Here is a 20438-nt window from a genome sequence, read left to right as displayed (position 1 = left end):
TGGTCATCTATATAGGTTCATTTCCTATCATAAGACATGAGTACATTGGTGCACCCTTTAAAAATTTGGGAGGGGTATCTTGACTCATCCACTCAGTTTTAGAAATTGTTTAATATAAGCATTTGGTATCTTCGTACAGGTCTTCAATATGTACCACTATAAATTTGGATGGTCCACAAAATCAAATTTCGGAGGTTATTGACCCCTATTTAGCACGTTATATGGTTTATTACCTTTATATGTTTATGTTCTCTTTTAAATTTGGGAATTATAAAATAACATAATTTGGTAAACGTTTTCTAGGACCCATTGGTGTTCCTCTTATGGCCAAATATTCAAAATTTAAAGGTTATTGACCGGCTTTATTATTGAATAAGTACAGGATTTATTACTTTTCCATAAGACACAGGTGTATTTGTGTATCAATCTTAAATTTTGGGAGGGGTACATTTCTTATTGTCATATCAATAATTGGTAATTGTTCTTTGGGTATCTCATTATGATCACGTGATCAGTTATTGACCTACGATAATTTGAGAATTGCGTCATTGGTATTGATTATTACAGCCAAATATAAACGTAAGCAAGACGTTGTACCACGTGATTGACCTTGATGAGGTAGTGTACAGGGATACATGGCTAACCTTATTGAATCTTATGACTCATAGTCTTAAGGGAATACATGCTACAACACTGGCAAAGTTATTGTTGATGCAATTTGATTGGTTGATCACTATCTTTCGTGCAATCTGATTGGCTGATCACTATCTTTCGTGCAATCTGATTGGTTGCTGATTTTCAAATCTTTGCTGCATTCAGTTTTATGTTTTGTTTAACATTTAAAAATCTTGGTTTCGTTCAACATTTTGCACTCACTGATAAATATGATCAAAACCGTTTATTTGGTAATCGAATAGTTAAAAACCGGATAACGTTTGACGGTTAACCGTGAAACGTAAAATTTTTTTAGTTTGAAATTTTTTGTTTGAAAAAAATTTTGTTTGAAAATTTTGTTTGAAATTTTTTGTTTGTAAATTTTTGTTTCAATTTTTTGTTTAAAATTTTTTCGTTTGAAATTTTTCGTTTCCAAAATTTTGTTTTCAAAGATTTTTGTTTGGAAAATTTTGTTTCAAATTTTTTTTGTTTGAAAATTTTTGTTTGAATTTTTTTTTTGAAATTTTTGTTTGACATTTTTAAAAGTTTGTGCACTCATTAGTAAAGAACCGGAACTGTTTAGAACAAAAACCTCTGGCAACATTATGGTGCAATAGTACACGTCAGAACATGATAATGAAACGTCATCAGTTTTGCATCATATATAAGTATCGTTCGCGTTAGTATTCATGATAACATCATCATGGCTACTTGTCTGCAGTTTCTAAACACACGTGATGTGATGAAATCATTTACCAAGATTACTGATTTACAACAGAATGTACCTTATAGAATCTTAGCTAGCCAAATGATCCCTACAGAGTTTGGATTAAGAATCGTAGTGAAGCTTGAAAATGATAAGAATATAATTTTACCAGCAAGATATTTACCCATGGAAGCATCAAAACAAGAAGAACTGCTGCGTTTCTTAAATACTGGATCTGTATCTTTATGCTATAAAAGACTCTTGGGTCGAAGTCATCAATTTGAATTTAGTACACAGCCGGATTCGTCAGCAATTGTGATGAAATCATGAATTCAAACATCAACACATCAGACATAGTTGTATGAATGTGGTTGCTCGGCATGACGTCAGTAACTGTGATGAAATCATGAATTCAAATGTCAGCACATTCCTTTCCAATGACGTCAGTCGTAGTTCTATAAATCAACCAATACCGTGAAATCATTTGAGCAAGTGCTTTTCAGGAGGAAAGATGTGTACTTCTAACGATAAAGAGTTCATCTTCGCAAGCTATTATCCAATAAATATATTTCAAACAAAGCATGTGATGATTGGTATCAGTGCTAGAACATTTGAACCAGTGATTCGATTGGGCAAAGCAGAACAATTTGGTGTACAACTGACCTGTGAAGAATGGCACGAATCGACCAAATAAACGATTATTTTCTCCTTGTCATTCCTCATATCTGTGCATGTCCCTTTACAGATACAAGTGAAGAACGCCTTCATAAAAATCGGCAAGGGGTATCATAAAGGGGAAATTTTTTCGACTATTTTTTTTTTCAATATCTCGCACCGTTTGCAAGATTTGAGCCGATTTGTAGTTGGAATTTCTAATTCATATACGACTAGTGTTTTCTTTCTTTTTGCATGCATTATGTAATAAATAAATAAATTTTACACACAATTAATTATGTCAGTTATATACGGTCAGTTATATAATATTATGTTCATTTAAAAAAAAAAAAACTCTCCAAACAATGAAGATCCATCTTAGTTAGACTGGAGAAATGGTTATCCTTCGTTTTCTTATCATTTGGCCATGAAACAAACACCTGAGAGATATACAACCCCTATATACAATTATGTGATGTTGGAATATATAACTCGTAGGGTATGAAGCTTTACTTGAAAAAAAAAAAAATCAGTACTTCCAGTGTACCCCTAAAAATTTAATAAAGAACTAATGGTCAGGTTTTTTTTTTAAATATTCATTAGAACTGGACAATTTACACAAAATTTGGAATCGAACAATGAAAACGGCACGTTTCTAGCACTTGTAGGTTCAATATCTCATTGTTGAAAGGACTGGAGACAAACATATACGCGTAAATCTAGTATTTTAATATAGATAATAATTGGAATAGTTTTATTTTCGAGTGCTATATTTTAATATTCGCAATATTGAAATTTTTGAATTTATATTTTTCACGCATTTGAAAAAAAAAAGGATTTCATTACTAATAAAATGAACCTAATACAAACATTTTTCATTTTTTTCAATGTTTCCAATTTTTCCGGAAAGAAATAAAAAAAACTTTTTTACCAACAGGTTCAAAATTTCCGGAAATTTTACAATACTAGTTCAGACACACTTGTACTTGGCCCAGCATTAAACTCTGATGTTAGTTCCGACACAGTTCGCTGCCTGCCCTGTTTTATGAGGTGGGGGGCGCCCAACACCTCGACCTTTGGACGTCGTTTCCCCTTGGTTTCACCACTTGTTGAAGACACTCACCACAGCACTCCTCGAACACCTGACAAGTCCTGCAGTTTGCGAAATTCTCGTGCCGAGAGTTTCTGAATGAGTACTTTCTTCAAAATAATATTAAAAATTATAGAAAAATTTTCGAGACATTCGAGTCGAGTCGAGATTTTTATGAGCTGTGTCGACTCGAAAATTCGAGTCGAGAAATACGTTTCTCTCGACTCGTCCCGAATTTTACAAAGTGTGTCTCGACTCGAATTCGAGTCGAGTCGGTATTCGAGACATGTCTCAACTAGTGTTGTGAAGGCCTAGAAAAAAACCGGAAATTTTGGGTAAAAACCAGTTTTTTTTCCTGAGCTTGGAAAAAACGGAAAATTTGGGAAAAATTGAAATTGTTGAATATTTTACTACATTATGCTTTTAAAATGAAAACTGTTTTATATTTACTAGTTTACAGTTAAGATCATTGAGTGCTTATGTGTCCTGCATTAGAACAGGGAAAATTTGTGTCAAGAAATATATGTGCACCACTCCTTTAAAGTTAGCACCGTGACAGAATGGAGTTATGACCACAAAAGATACTAAAATAAAATTAATTAAGATATAAGCATTTCAATAATGCTAAGCAATCTTATGAAGTTCCCGCTTTATGGCACGGAAGTGTTAAAATAACGGGGCCAGAATGATTTTAGTTAATGAAGGTATGTTAAAATCAAATATATATTTTATGGAGATACGATCTTACTTATGTTGTGTAAAATTTCTGGAAATTTTGAACCCATTAGAAAACTGTTTCGGAAATATCGGCAAAAACGGGAAAATATAATTTAAAAACTATTTCTTCGCCTGATGTTAATCTTATTTGCTGCAACATGTTTGCAGCGCATATTCAATGTATTTCGCTAGGATGAAAAGTACGTACTTAGAGCAACAGGTTTTAATTTTACTTTTTAGTTTTCTGATTTCTGGTAAAAAAAAAAAAAAAAACTCTTTATTATTTGTATATTTTTCGAACAACTCAGAAAGAGAGATGATCTTATTCACAGATACATATACACACCACAAGTGTAAATTTGAGTAGCGAGAAATATATTAAAGAATTTAACAGGCGAAACTTCCGTTCGTTACTATTAAATAGCAAAATACTCGTTCTTCGCAAGGGCAGAATATGTTTCATTTAGGACATAAAGGACACCAAAACTTAGGGACCTCGAAAACTATGAATTTAAAACTAGTACCGGTATATGTCATTTTCAATTATTTTTACATGTCACCCTTCCTCTCTAGTAGTACTGATGGGGGCTGAATTTGGATTTAAACGGCATCGGAAGTGTCACTGTTAATCTTTGTGACTCCAAAAACTATCTCAGCGACACTATAATTGGTCATTGTTGATCATTTTTTTATGTATCAATCCTTCCCCTCAATAAAGTTACGACAATGAATTTGGATTTCAAAGGCATCGGAAGCGTTACTCTTTATATCAGCGACCCCCAAAACTATGGATTCGACACTAATATCGGCCATTTTCCATCATTTACACACACACACACACACACACACACACACACAATATATATATATATATATATATATATATATATATATATATAAACATGCTCTCCCCTTCCCCTAAGTTGCAGTGCTGAATTTGGATTTAAGTGGCATCGGAAGTGTTACTATTCATTTCAACAACCCCGAAAACTAGGGATTCGACACTAATATCGGTCATTTTCCATATATATCCCCCCTTCCTCCCTCCAAGTTACACCTTCAAAGTGAAATGATGAAAACCATCCTAGGCCCGAAACCCATCTATGTTGAAAATTTCATCGAGGTGGTTCAAAAATTGTTAAGTTACAAATATAGTCACTTTTATTTTTATATAATTTGTCACGCTAGAAAACAAGTATTTCTTTACATATAAAAGTTTGTGCATAAAGTTTATATAGAAGTCTATGTTAGAATATTAAATAATAGTAATTATGTGTTTTAGTGCATGAATATTAGTGAAATTTGCCTACTGCTCTCTCTTTTAAACAATAATTTGATTAAAATTAACATAATTTCACTAGATCAAAGAGCATATTAAGAACAGTTTCATTCACGAGCCCTATTTGTTGCAACAGAAACGTTTCATGATGGTAGATGTGTACACAGCTGTTAAAGTCGTGCATTTAATTCACAATCACGAATAAACGACTAAAAAGGATATAAAGAAAATGAGTACAGACTATTACTTTTCAAGAATAATTACAACAGTTTATTTTTGATTGCTTTTTTTTTTTTTTTTTTTTTTAATCGCAATATTGCAATTCCTCAACCTACACTTTCACGCATTTGAAGAAAAAACGGTTCCATTACTAGTAAAATCAACCTAATACAAAGATTTTTATTTTTGCAATTTGTCCGCAAAGAAACCGAAAAAAACTGTTTTTTCCAACGGGTTCAAAATTTTCGGAAATTTTACAACATTAGTCTCGACTCGTGCGCATCCCTAGTAAAGAACTCATGAAGGGTGCAGTGCGCCCTTTGCAAAGGCGCTCTTGCGAAACCACATCAAAGATAAACGGTTTTATTTTTTTTGCATGGCACAGTTCTGTACAATGAATACATACTGTTGGTGAAGAACCCGTGAAGGGTACAGACTGTACCCTTCACGGGTTCTTAGTGCGCCATTTACGCAAGCCGCCCTTGTCATGTGATTATTCCTGAGAGTTTCAGAGCAGTATTGGAATAATCAGTGCCTATTGCATTTCTAAAATATAACTATATTGATATATTGGTATATATTTAGCTTCATTTTGTTTGAAAAAAAAAATTGTTTTTCTAGTAAAGAAGTGTTCACAGTTTAGTTATTTACGTTATTAAACAAACTTTGGGTTTTAATACATAATATGGCTCCCGTATATATACAGGGTGTAACTTAATTAACATAAACTTCAGGAGGTGTCGGAAAAATGTGAGAACAGAAATAACTCAAGAATAAAACATAGGATCGAAGTCGGGTAAAAGAAAATGTCCATTATTTTTAGTCGTAGATCCCATTAGTGTACCTTCGGATATAATGCACTGGCGACGCAGGGGTGCCTCCCAAAGAAACTGGGGTATTCCCTCGACTATTTTATCAAACGTTGAATGAGGGCAATGAACAACAATCAAGTACAAGATTTCAACAATCAAAAGTAGTAGTACATCCTTCAAATGAGAACACTTAAAATTCGAAAGAAAGAGAGATGCACATGTGTGATTGATCTATTTCGTCTCAGCACAGAATGAACTCTAGGGAGAATAATATAAACGAAAAGAATTCTTTAACGTATCACAGTTATATCTCCTAGGTTATTGATAACGGATGATAAATGGACGTCATTCTGTCCAAGTTACGAGTGTGTGAAGATGAAAAAAGTAACTTTGATCCAGACTAGGTTTAAAAAGATCGTGCATAGGACAGTCAGGCGGTATGTAAAGAAACACAACATGTAGTATTCAAAAATGCAAAGATTATATGTGACCAACGAGTGAACAGGGGTTTTCCAGATACATATTGGGCGAAAGTAAGCTGCATTAAAGGATTGCCTCCTCGTAATATGTAATATGTGGAATATGATACTTCTGTGCACAGAAGCAACAAAAATGGATGAAACACGAGATGTTGTACACGTTGCATAATGATTCAAAGAAATGCGCTGGAACAGTATACTTAATTTATCCGTTAGGTAAATCTTCTTCCAGGGATACTTTCGAGGGGCTTTTCCCCTCTCTTGGAGTTGGAAAAACGCCCCTCAGTCCTGATCTACGGAAAACTACATTCCTATTGTGAATATACTAGAATAGTATCGTAGTGTAGCCCACTTATATTTTGATTTTGTCACTGGTGGACCAATTGTTTTAGAAAAAAAATTGTTTCTAGAAGAAAACACATGTAACAAATGGTGGAAAATATTTTTCCGACGTTCTCTATGTACTTTGGAGGTGGATGAAATACCAACACGGAGGAGAGAGAATGTGGCACTTTTGCTTAGTCGTAGCAGCACTTACGGAATTATCGCCCTTGTATGCCACTTGCAGTAATGGCGATAGGTTATTGTTATTCTATTGTGTAGTTGTAGTACATACATGCATTGCAAAATCCTCGTCAACAGCAAACCTTAGATTAACTGTGGAACAATTAGTTGTGAATTGAATTAAGAGCTCCGAGTTCCGTTAAAGGCGATTGATTCTAGTAGTGTCATATGTAAAACAACAACTGTGGTGCAAAATTCACCGAAAAAGTAATGGTTACAAAGACTTTCATATGTTTGTTATCGTAGAAGAAAAAAGTTAAGCTAAATTACCTTAATTAGATGAGTAACTGAGCAAGTGAACATATTTAACGTTTAAGTATTAAATTCCGGGTTGTGGAGCCAGGACTAGTAAAAATTTGCAAGATTTAGAGGAGAAATTAAGCAGCAAAATGTTTTGTATTGTACTTGGGGTGGGGGATCCCGTGGAAGTAGTTAGTTATATAAAAACATTTGTAAATTTGAACTATTTCTTAGTCGCGTACACGTAATAATGTTGTAATTCAACATGGAAGAAGTAGTGATGCTTTTACTCGATACAAGATGGGTGTAGCGTTTTACTTACATTGAGAAAAATCCGTTCTCCGGACAGTGGTATGTTGTACAAATATACGGAATCCTCTTGCTTACTACAAAAACCAGAACGGAGCATACGTTATCCGTATGCTATATAGGCATTGCCCTTAGGTGTTACAGCATAGCGTTGCAGGATGTCTGATGTCTAACAATCTTCCTTATATTACATACATATATGTATGTTACCTTCGTCAGCTATATGTTATATACACGTCCATCTGTATGTGAAATCCTGACCGTCTATAATGTTTTATACGGAAAGTATGTATAGATGGAACACATACAGAAAGTATTATAAAATATGTGTTTTCAGTTATACGCTTGCTGTACGTTCTAAAAAACCTACAGGATTTACAAATGTAACATACGATATTACGTATGGCGCATACATTTTTCTCAGTGTAGCTTTTAATAACATTATAGTATTTTTTTTTAGCTATTTTGGTATGTGTCTTCTTGGTATAGTGTGCAGGTGGTTCATTTATATAAAACGAGTTTAATATAAGATTTTAAACAAGAACTTACTAAAAATATTAAGAAAAATACAACTGTAATTGTAAACAAGGGAATTACTTCAAAGTTACCCGTCCACCTAATTTTCAACAAAAACCATAATAAAATCTACAATCATCAATTTCTAGTTAAACTTTACTCATTTTATGTTATGTTATGTTATGTTACCTCGAGGGCGTGAGTACGGGGGAGTCACAATTACATATGGAAATCCATTATTAACCTAAAAGGGAGACTGGCGGGCCGCGCGGAGCACAGTTGTAGGTAGTTAATGGGAGGTGCGGAGTTGAGAGGAAAGAACGAGCGAAGCGATAAGCCGAAGTAAGGTGGGATTACGTACTACTAGGTTACTTAGGTTAGGTTGTCTACTTCGCACTTTCCTTAGTACTTAGGTTTGTAGAGCTCTCCTTTCTCAAGCAGAAAATCGTAAACGATTGTTGGTGGTCTTTGTTCTTTCATTCATTAAGCCATGAATATTCAAAAGATTAACCTCATTATCAACATCATGTTTTACACATGTTAGTACTGTCAATTCACATCCAGCGCAAAGACCCTGTACACTTGCAGGCATGTTTACTGGAAAATTATCCACAATCCAACCGTCCTGAACTTAGAGACAAGAAGTTCCCTCTACTTGCGAATTAGTCCCGTCTTTATAACGGCTTGTCAATAGATATTACACATAAATTACGCTTCACTTACACAAGCACACAAGCAATCAAATTATCAATTTCTTCTAGGTAAATTTTCAAAATTTTGATAAAAACGGACGGGTAACTTCGCTAGATAACCCTAAACAAGACCCTAAGTAAAGTTGAATTTCCTTAGTTCACAGTAGATCATCTCTCGTTCTTGATCTTAATGTTAGTATTACATGTGGGACTATTAAAACATTTATATTTTAATTCTAATTCGTGTAGTTAGTAATACCCACTTAATAAAATTCACGTTTTTTTTTTTTTCATGTAGATTACATCATGTAGAAATGCCAATTCAGTGTGTGTGTGTAGAGGAGGGATAATAGAATTAAGTAGAAGTAAAATACTTAAACATTCAAGAGCAAATATGATGAATTGCTGATATTACTATTTGATGAACTATAATATAGTTGGCTCGGGTCCCCTCTACATTTTGGGCTGGCTACGGGCCTGGCTCTAAGTAGCAGTATGACAACCCCCCAACCAGAAGTCGGTCATGGATCCGCCCCTGGATACAACATACCTATCTAGCACTAATTTTTATTTAACATTTCACAGACAGACGAACCTGGAATGAAGCTGATACGATAGACCTACGTTGCTAGATTCAATAGCAGTCTTCATTGAGACTATTATTTTTAACGAAAATTCAAATGTTCACAAAAAGCAGTAGGCTATGTATCTGGTTACTCCACTGACACGTGACGGAATGAAATACGCAAATGCATTAATTCGTAATATAAAGCCTTTATACTCTACAAAACAATATCCACTCATACATAATAATCATTTAACAAATTTGAAACTTGCCAATTTCAAAAACGTTTTCAGTAATTACATTGAACATTGCAGTACATAATTTGTTACATATTAGTCACATACAAGGTTATCATTCATCCAATACAGATTTTACATTTTTCTTTCTCATGATTTTCCACGCGAATTAAATACTACCATATTATTTGTGTGCAATAAATGCTTACCGCCTTATGCTGAGTCATTTTGATGCATGATTAATATCATACTAAAGGCTTGACTATTGCAGGAAACATGTTAGTCGCTCTTTAGTATGGCACTAATCACGCGTCAGAATAACTCTGCATTTTCAATTTATTGACCACCGGTATATTAAAATTAATACCCAGTAACATGGTAGAATACATTTCTTGTAAAATCTTACGAACCTTTCGTATGTCAAACTGATAATGCCGATTCTAAATTGGTTATCACCTAAGGAAATACAAAACCTGCATGTAGATGTGGTTTCGCCTTACTTTGATCTGTACACTCCAGAATCAACAAAACACATTCCTTCCATCACTCAGCAAGTTACATTTCAAAGTTGTACTGCCTTTAAAAATGTGCGTTTGATCCAGATTTCTATTTAGTAAAACTGATATTTCCTTCCTAAATTAATTCTTTCGTCCATATATAAAATCCCATCTTGATTTCACACTACAGACCGTCCGAAATTTATAAACTGCATTTTCTCAATTCTTTTCCTATTCCTGCATCCCTTTATACTTTTATATTCCATATTACAGGATGTCCAATATATAATGCAACCAACGGCGCCGACTTTCCAAAATTTATGTCGGTGCATATCAATGGCGGACGTGTATGTTTTCAGAGCAGTCTCAATATTTTTTGATTTCTTGTAGTTAAAATGAACACTGTCATAAAGGGCTCTACTGTGGCTGCCCTAGCTCAGTTGGTAACACGGCTGAGTTAAAGGCAAGAGAAACGAGTTCAAACCTGGGTCCAAGGTTAAGGACAGATTACTGTAATGAATATTCTCAACATATGTAATCGTAACATTAAGTGTATGCTTTAAACAACTTACAAGATGCACAATGATTACAAGAGGCAATTACGTTATCAAGAAGTTACTATAAGAAAATACCACATTCATACAAATTAAACTGAAAAAATCTTCATAAAAACAACTAATTTTAATGGTATTGCAGAAAGAACTGTGCAAGGGTTTTATTGTGAACATAATCTACATTTTGCACAAAAACATTTGAAGCAAAAAATTGTTTTAAAGGTTAGAAATTATAACTTCCATTTCTGTTTTGATTGCTTATTTTTTGATAATCTCAAGTGAGAAATATTTATTTTGTTTCTATCAAACTAAAAATCTTGCAGGTCCGGCGCACCAAGATTTTTTGTGTGGGTACTGGAGCCCCGGAATACTCACGTAGTCGGCCCGCATGAATGCAACCCGGAGTTTGGGATAGTAGAACTTTGGAAACTGAAGCGATACACAAATAATGGTTAGACCCAAGGGCGCCCCTCTCCCAAAGCTCATGTGGGACCCCCCTATTGTATTTATGAATATACAATATTTGGCATAATTTGAATGCAATTTGCCTTAAAATCCTCATATATATACCTTCTGCATCTGAATGCCCCCCAAATTTGAAGTACACTAGGAACCACACAGTGTTTTCAGATCTAACCAAAGGTGTCTTCTTTTTCTTTTTTTCTTTTCTTTTTTTTTGCAAAACACGTAAATTGATTCATAGCTTATAAGTATGTATGTTCTGTCGATAATTTTCAGTTTATTTAGTTGGAGTAGCTCGAAAAGTATGGAGCAGAAGAAATATTTTTTTATTTATAAGACCGATCGGATGAGGCCTCTGTAAGGTGGATCTAGGGAAATAGTAGTTTTCATAAATTAACAATCTGAATTGGCAACACTGCTGTTCTGCGCATCTAAAGGTGTGTTAAGGATCTTTCTACATTATCAATTTCTGAAAACAATGAAAAATAAACTTTGAAATTATCATGATAGAACTTTTACTTACATGTATCCGGCAACACTGCTATTATCACGAAATGAGTTATCAGTTCTACAGCAGACGCTTGAAGTGCCCTCTATTTTGATTCAAACCAAGGATGTTATAAAATAGAGGATCTGCCCATAAAACAAAATTACAAAACCATATGTCACAACTTAGCCACATCCACTCTGCCCGCTCTGCGCCACTATGATCGCAATGTTTCGAGCCAACAAACATGGCGGATATGAGAGTAGCCAATCAGACGTGCCGGCTCAGACGATGCTGTTTTTTTTTTCTTCACTAAGTTCATAGGATGAAGATATGTATGGGCAGATCCTCTATTTTATAACATCCTCGATTCAAACACTGGTTCACACGTTTCACGATGTTGGCAGCAACTTTATGAAGAGGAGAATTGTTATTAATGTTCTCAATGGCACTGCGAATGTTCGTTTCCAGGTCTTGTATAATTCGATAGTTCTTGCATATTTCTTGCTTTAAGTAGCCCCATGGATGAGAAATGGCGCTGTAAACACTAAGTATGGGGAGCTTTGCTCTCATTTTTTATTCAATTTTTACTATTTACAATTGATTACTTTGGACAATTTTATTATTTGTTACAATTTTTATATACTATATTTCATTTTCAGTATATTCATGCGCCGCTTATCCTTCTGTATTATTACATTAATAGTGTAATAAACAATTTTATTTAAAAATGGCAAATTCGCCCATCTTGGCTCGTGCCATTTTAGTACATTTATTTCAAACAATATATAATTAAAACAAATATACTAACGTAGTCCACAAGACTCTCAGGCTGGGACTTCCTTTATAAATCTCCCGTAAGGGAGGTAACTGAAAAAATAAAAAGAAACAAAGCCCCATATAAATGAATAACAGTGTTGCCGATTGCATTTAAGGAAAAGTTTTTTCATGATAATTTCAAAGTTTCTTTTTCATTGTTTTCAGGAATTGCATAATGTAGACCAGTGCTAATCAACCTTTTTTCGTTGCGTACCCCTGAATCTGTTTAAAAGAAATACACATTCTGTTGAGTAAAAAAAAAGGGGGGGCATATACAGACCCAACAAAAGGACAATCAGATGCCAATCAAAAGACTATTTACAGGAGGATAAAGTACACATCTGAAAAGATTAATATGGGAAATATCAAATCATATGGGAGACATCTAGTTCTACCGAGGGGCAATCCCCCCATCGTCCTTGATAATGCACACATTGAGGACAATGTTAAAACCTCAAAAACTAAAAGTAACTTTAGAACTTACTATATGTATTTTCTCCAACTATGATCATTCAATAAATGTTGAAAATATGCTTATTTTTAAGATTACATACCTCCAGAAACATCTTCGCGTACCCCCGGTTTAATAGCACTGATATAGACAGACCCCTAACACACCTTTTGATGTACTGAAACATCAGCATTGTTGCCAATTGAGAGCAGCGTTGCCAATGTGTGTGTAATTACACAAAATGTGTGCAATTTTGCCTTGTGTGTGCATTTTGTGTGTAATGCCAATCTGTGTGTATTTTGTGTGCACTTCGGTCAATTCAAAATTTTTATCATTGATGGTTTTTGCGAAGTTCCTTTCATTCAAATTTTCATTATTTCCATTTTTTTCTGAAAATTGTTTTTCAAAAACTACGAGTGCCAACGTCTGACTCCAGGGCGGAGTAATAAAACCTATCTTGCTTGCTTGGTACCTCACTTCTCGTTTTTCAGAAGCGGGTGTCACGACCGTTAGCCCACATACCTAATCAAAGCCGCTGTGTTCAAGCCAAGCAATATGAATGAATGTTGACCCTTGATGTTGACCAAAACATGAAGTGCAGCGGGGTAAGATTTTTTTGCCTTACCACTAATCAGGAAAATGCCATTTTGCAAACAGATGAACGAGAGGGATGGGAAATCTTTTATTGAACGAAGGACAAAAATAAAAAAAAAAAAAGTTAAATCAAAGATTCAACACTCTTTCTCTGACAATGGGCGGGAAGAATGTGACAGTTTTGCTATAATAATAATAATAATACAGGGTAGCCCAAAAGTAGGTAGGGTACAGTTAGAACAAATAATAAAGAAACTAAGTCTACCTGATGGATAACAATAAGAAATGATATAAAAAGCAATGAGTAGATCAGTACGGGGCTGTATATCTACTTTTGGACAACCCTGTATAATAGTAAATCAAACGCTGAATCTTTGAACAGTGGCTGGTCGATGTACGTATAGGTATGTACATTATCAGACATAATATGCATATACATAGGTAGTTATGTATTGTACAATTTTGGGTGTAGCCTCTTCCAGTTTGTGTGTAAAAGTGTGCAATTTGGACGGAAGCTGTGTGTAATTTAGCATACCGTCTGGCAACACTGATTGAGAGTATGAAGACTACGATTTCTTTAGTTCCCCCTTTACAGAGGCCTCATGCAATTGGTTATGAGTGCAAATGAAAAAATCATTTTTCTGCTTCATAGTTTCCAAGCTACTCCAACTAAATAAGCTGAAAATTATCGGCAGAACATACATACATACATATGAGCTATGAGTCAAAAAAAAAAAAAAAAAAAAAAAAAAAAAAAAAAAAAAAAAAAAAAAAAAAAACTGGTTACATCTGGGAACACTGTGTGGTTCAATCGTTCCTTCCGTTTAAAAATATATCCATGAACAAAGCTTCATTTTGGTATAACCATTATTTGTATATCGCTTCAGGTTCAAAAGTTCTACTATCCCAAACTCCGGGTTGCATTGTATATTGGACACCCTGATTATGGGGTTTCTCTTCCATCCATCTTTAAGTTAAAACGCAAGCTGAAAACTGATCTGTAGTCTAATGTTTAGAAGGGGTCCAGCTGTTTTTTCTTTAAAAAAAAAAAAAAATTACAATTTCGGTAGTTTCTGTTCATATTAGGTTAGTTTAGATTAGTTCAGGTTAGGTTAATTACTTTATGTTACATAATATTAGCGTAGGTGTTTGGCATAATTTTCGAAAAAAAATATAGAATTTCGCTTATTCTATTAATATTAAGTTAGTTTAAGTTAAATCTAAGCACTCACATCTTCCATTTTTCCCGTAAATTTTGTACTTTTTACGTATTTCTGGACCCTGTCTGCTAAACATTTGCCAAATTGACAAATTACAGGTAGTAAAAATTTATTTACAAATCGCTCTTATACCTTGTGAAAAACATGTGTATAACTTGAATTTTATTAAATGAGCTCCTGTTAACATGGATTTCTCCTGGTATATTTTATATGCCTGTTTCTTGAAAACCAATTTACTAGTATTACTATTTTATATCTGATCCTTTATTCTTCTTGTACTTTGTACTCTAATATATTCATCGAAACGCTTTGCATACTTTGTTATAATTTCTAAAGAATGAACGTGCAACGATCGAAGAAAATATATATTCATACATGTATATATACGAATACAGATGGATGAATTGTTATCTTTCAAAAGCGGATTAGTATTATGCTGTATGAGTTTCATTTCACGGCTGTCACACAAAATAGGATTTTATACTCATATCCAGCACAAGGATTCCTCTGTTCTAACCACGAATATATCAACAGATTTGTTCAAACATATTTTACTATACAAGACTGTCAAGAACTAGATATTTCGCTCTTCAATATTGGGCGATCAAATTGTTTGAAATAAATGGTACAATATTTTCTTTAATCGATTTCGTTATAGGTATATTTTCAGTTTGATATGCATAAAATAACTAAATTTTATGCACTATCAAAGAGAAAAGAAACTTCCTGACAAAATATATACACTTGCACTGTTTAAATATACACTAGCTTTTTTGAAGAAAGGATCAGAATTTAGGATCCTTTTCAGCATTGAAATTATATGAGACCTGGACCTACAGCCTAATGTGAAATCCGAATTAGACGAGCCTCTGCCGGTAATCGAACCGGATCTCCTGCGCTGAAGACTCATATGGCAACCATTTAATTAGCAGCAAGCTCCACTAACTTTCTGACTATAATGCAAAACCTTATTTGCTGATTTCATAATCTGCCAAATATTTATTGTTACTTTAGCAAAAATACTAAAGTACTAGTATTCTTGATAATCATGTCATCGGATTTTAAAAAATGCAAAAATGCAGGTTTCAGTTCTAGCTCAATTCTTGCAATGGCTACTATTTTGTCCATTTGAGAACTTTCCTTACTGATATTAGAATAGATCGGATATGTACTTCTAACAGGCTTACAATATGTCTGATCTTCTAAATAATGAAGTTTTAGAACTCCTTACGTTACTTTTCCCTCCATGGAAAAAGAAACACATTCCAACTGTATAGATTGGAATGAAAAAAAGACATTTCTAGTAATCCTAAAAAACAATGAAAACTATCATTATGAGTTGAAATGTTAACTAAAATTAGTAAACTAGTACTTACCACTGCAATGAATTATCATATTATTACAATTGAAGACTGTTTCAGTTCATATTGCTGATATAATTTTCCATTCGAAAATAGGTGCAAATTATTGTGTTCCCGTACCTCTCCTTCAGTGAAATAATACCAACGAACTTCCTGTTTAATTGTACTTAACTATGCATATTCCTGTCGAAGCTGATATCAATGCATATATCTTTATTTTTTTCCTAAAATGTACAGATTATATAAAGGATACATACAACTCACTCGAACTATTTACATAGAAGTATACTATTGGCTGTAAATCAAGAGCTGCGATGGCGTATTCTACTAAGCGGGGACGGGACGACTCGTTCTCCTCTCGTTCCAATGTGGCTCTGAGATTCACCCAACCTCTCTCAAGTGGGGGTCCTTGGGCAACTTTACAGGGGTAAAGGCGGCCGGAACATGGTGCTGAGCACATCACTCGACAAGTAAAGGTCACGTTTGGGTGAATCGAGTTGCTGCCCGAGACATAGAGTAGCGCTAAGTGTGCTCAATATGTCAGGGAAGTTTTAGGTGCAAAGCTCAAAGGGTTCAGGAGATACAGCCACTAGAACGTCACATGGAAGTACATATAGTCTTTTTCTGTACGTGACCTTATGATCACCGATGACATTCCAATTGCCAAGGTCTTCAATGCGGATCAAAGTCGCTTCAAGAAGGAATTGCATTCGTACCGGACTTGCATGAGAAAGGATCAGTGGAGATCAGAACATGTGAATGCAACGTCTCATTCATATATGATATGCTGGTTGTGTCCATGGAAAGAGAAATTCTGCGTCCCATGTATGCTGGTGGTTGAACCAAACAGTAGGTTTCCTGCAGTAAAGCCAGCCGATCCGGTTAATATGATCTTAGGCTCACTTGTTGGTAAAACAGCGAACATGAACAGGCAGGATCTTAAGACTTTCTATTCGGACGTCATGTGGAAAAGCATTCTAGAAAAAAAAGTCCTCCTGTTACTTGATTCATGGCCTGCAAAGAAAGACGACAGCCTTTGGTCACAGTGTGTACCAGAAGGCTTTGCATTGATCAAACGGCTGACACCTGGTGGATGTAGTGGCATGATTCAGTCTCTGTATGCTCAGCTGTTCCGTCCAAACAAAGCCATTGGTCGTTTCATAACAAGAAGAAAAAAGTGAATATTTGGCATCGTAACAGGTTGACACAACTTTAGTCGTTCACAATTTAGCAATTCAGTGCTCCTTGTTTTAGCAACATGATTCGATTCACTTTCCATAATGTTGGATACTTGAATGACGAGAGTCTGATTGGATCGTTCCTTACGATTACTGCTTTGGCGAAATTGTGAACGACAAATGTTTCAGGTGTGATTTGATTGCGTTTGTCATATGTGCTCACTGTGAGCAGAGTATTTGTTCGAGGCATGCACTCTTTTCTGAACTACATATTGATTGTAGTAACTGGTAACTTTTCTACGCAATAACAAAACCACTTCGGATTTTCAAAACAAACAACTTTCTCTTGTGTTTCCTCACTTAAATATGCTGGAAACATGAACATAATCTAGTTTAGAGGAAATAATAGGTATAAGACTTATGTTTTGGACTATGTATTACGAATATAACATGTAATTTCGTGTGACCTTCTAGTGGTCGTATCTCCTAAACCCTTTTGAGGTTTGCACCTAAAACTTTCCTGACATATTGAGCACAATTAGTACTATTCTATCACATACGTTTCGGGCAGCAACTCGATTCACCCAAACGTGACTTTTACTTGTCAATGCAGTGCTCGTAGTTCGTACAGCCACTGGAACAAGCAGCATTTCCAATACTACAAATGGCAACGTTCAGTGTGCAAAACCAGTTTTCTTCACCTGTGTGATGTGACATTCATCGATAACTCGGTGAGACAGGTAGTAAAGATGTAATGAATGTGTGTTCGTTGGTGTGGAAGTTTAATGTAGGTCCAACGTCGTATGATGATGAACTCAAGCAGCCTCGATACGGACAAGCTTAACCGACAACTCAATTGTGTGACGGAAAAAAAATTGTTATGCAGAACTGCCAGTCAGGTGATCCGTAATATTGCATCTAGACTTAGCATTTCCATGAGATCTATTGAGATCACACTGCATGAAGACTGAAAATAAGGAAGTTCCTTCAAAGAGTTCCCAAATTACCATTAACTACAAAGCTGAGAAAGCAGCAAATCAATGCTAACAGTGATGACGCTATGAACGGTACTTTCTTCTCGTTAATTATCACAATGGATGAAACATGAATACCAATTTTCAATTTAGAAGCGAAACATCCGATGGAAGCACACAGACCACCAACAAACTTTCGGGCTAACGCCAGTGCTTAAAATGTGATGGTAGCTATGTTTTGGAACAGCGTAATCCTCATTAATTTTGTTCCAAAAGGCACTATAGTAACAATTGCATCTTACGGACATGTTTTGAAGACTGAGAATATTCCAGCATTATAAACAAAACGATCGGAAAAGGTTTCTCCTGCGTTTAACAACTTTGAAGGGGTGTCTTATACTACCTTGACGCTATTACCGACAATGAAGGTGACTCTCCGCAGACGTTCATTTTGTAGTCAGGCCATTCTGGAATCAATGATTTTCCAGTAGTCACAACACATCTCTGAAGAAGCGTTCTTGGTGGCCACAGAATTATGGCGTCAAAGTTGCAAAAAATGTGAACGTTTAAAGGGAGATTACGTAGAAAACAACGCAAGTTTTAACTTCTTGAAGCAATTTGTTTGCAAATAGAAAAAATAAGAGACTCTAGAATGTGAACGCTGCCTGTACACAAACTTCGGGGTGAAAATATATTTGCTATTGTAAAGTTTTTATTATTATTTATTAGAATTGTTGATTATGTGATCTCATTGTTTGTGTAAGTTACTTTTATCTAAATTAATGTAGATTTTTTTGGTCAAAATATACAATTCAGTCAAATATCTTTCGACTGTTGGTAAGAATTTACGTTTTATATATATATACACTTACATACGTATATATCAAAATATTGAAAAAAAAATGTACTGCAACACGGAATCGTTGTCTGTAACACTGAACATTCGTATACTGCGACCGTCTTCTGTTAATCCTGTTTGATGATGGTGGTGAGCAGCATGTGAGGCGGTTTAGTGCGGATTCGTGGGCACAGTAGGTCAAATATTGGTGATACAAAATGAGAGACATGTCCGATTTTTAAAGATTTTGGCTGCCTGATTAGTTGAAGCAAATTTTTCGAAGACCGCCAATAATGGGTGTAGGCGTATTGAGAGCAATAGTGTGGCGGCTTCGGAAAGATCATCAGACAAGGGATTCAGGACTGGACGGAAATCAAGCCTATGTGAAGGGCATCACCGCATATTGAATATTACTGTTACGAAGAACAGTACAACTATTGTCGCACAACTGATACAAAGTAAATCCGCAAACGGGAACGATTTGTTTCTGCAATCACAGTCCGACAAAAGCTACATAACCTCAATATCCGAAATCGAGTTGCAATTTTGTAACCTCTGATGACCATAGCGAACGCGGAAGCGTGATAAAGATGGTGCTGGGAACAAGGAACGGACTGCTAGTTACTCTAAGGGAAAAATACGATTCGATGAATCATATTTCTCCTAGTTTTCAACAACAGGCCGAGTTTATGTAAGGAGAATCCTCATGTTCGGAACTGTGTATTTTCTATTTTTAGCTATGGCGGTGCGAACGCTGCTATTGATCGCATTTTGTGAGTCCTATTGTTACTCTACAAGGCTGAAGTATTGTCAGTAATTATGTAGAGATTTTAGGTGCACTCTACGGTACATATGTTGTTTCCTAACAATAAGACAGTCTTCCATGGTGACAATCCACCAATGTGCAAGCCACTTAGATCTGTTCAGGCATGGCTTGACGAACGTCGTCAGTATGAACTTCAACGCCTTCCCTGATCTGTTTATTCTTCAGACTTACCATTACTAACGTCAGATTCTTAGACTTACCATTACTAGTGTCAGTTTCAGAGCAGTAAAGTCCGTTGCACCAATTTCCTCCCCCATTATCGCTGATGCAACTGGGTACTGCAGTGCATAAAGATTGGTGTACTACATCTCTGCCATCTTACAACAAATTTAAGGCTTCGACATCATTTTATAATTTTTACAGTGGTCATTAGATCAAATTGATGTGAATGCCTTCTACATATATGATTAACTCCATTTCACATTTAGCCAATCGTGAAAATCAA

The sequence above is a fragment of the Thermobia domestica genome, chromosome 2, assembly GCF_964235325.1.
Source record: "Thermobia domestica chromosome 2, izTheDome1.hap1.1, whole genome shotgun sequence".
In the NCBI taxonomy this organism is placed as follows: domain Eukaryota; kingdom Metazoa; phylum Arthropoda; class Insecta; order Zygentoma; family Lepismatidae; genus Thermobia; species Thermobia domestica.
The sequence above is the reverse complement of the archived record's forward strand: the minus strand, read 5'-3'. Positions refer to the sequence as shown.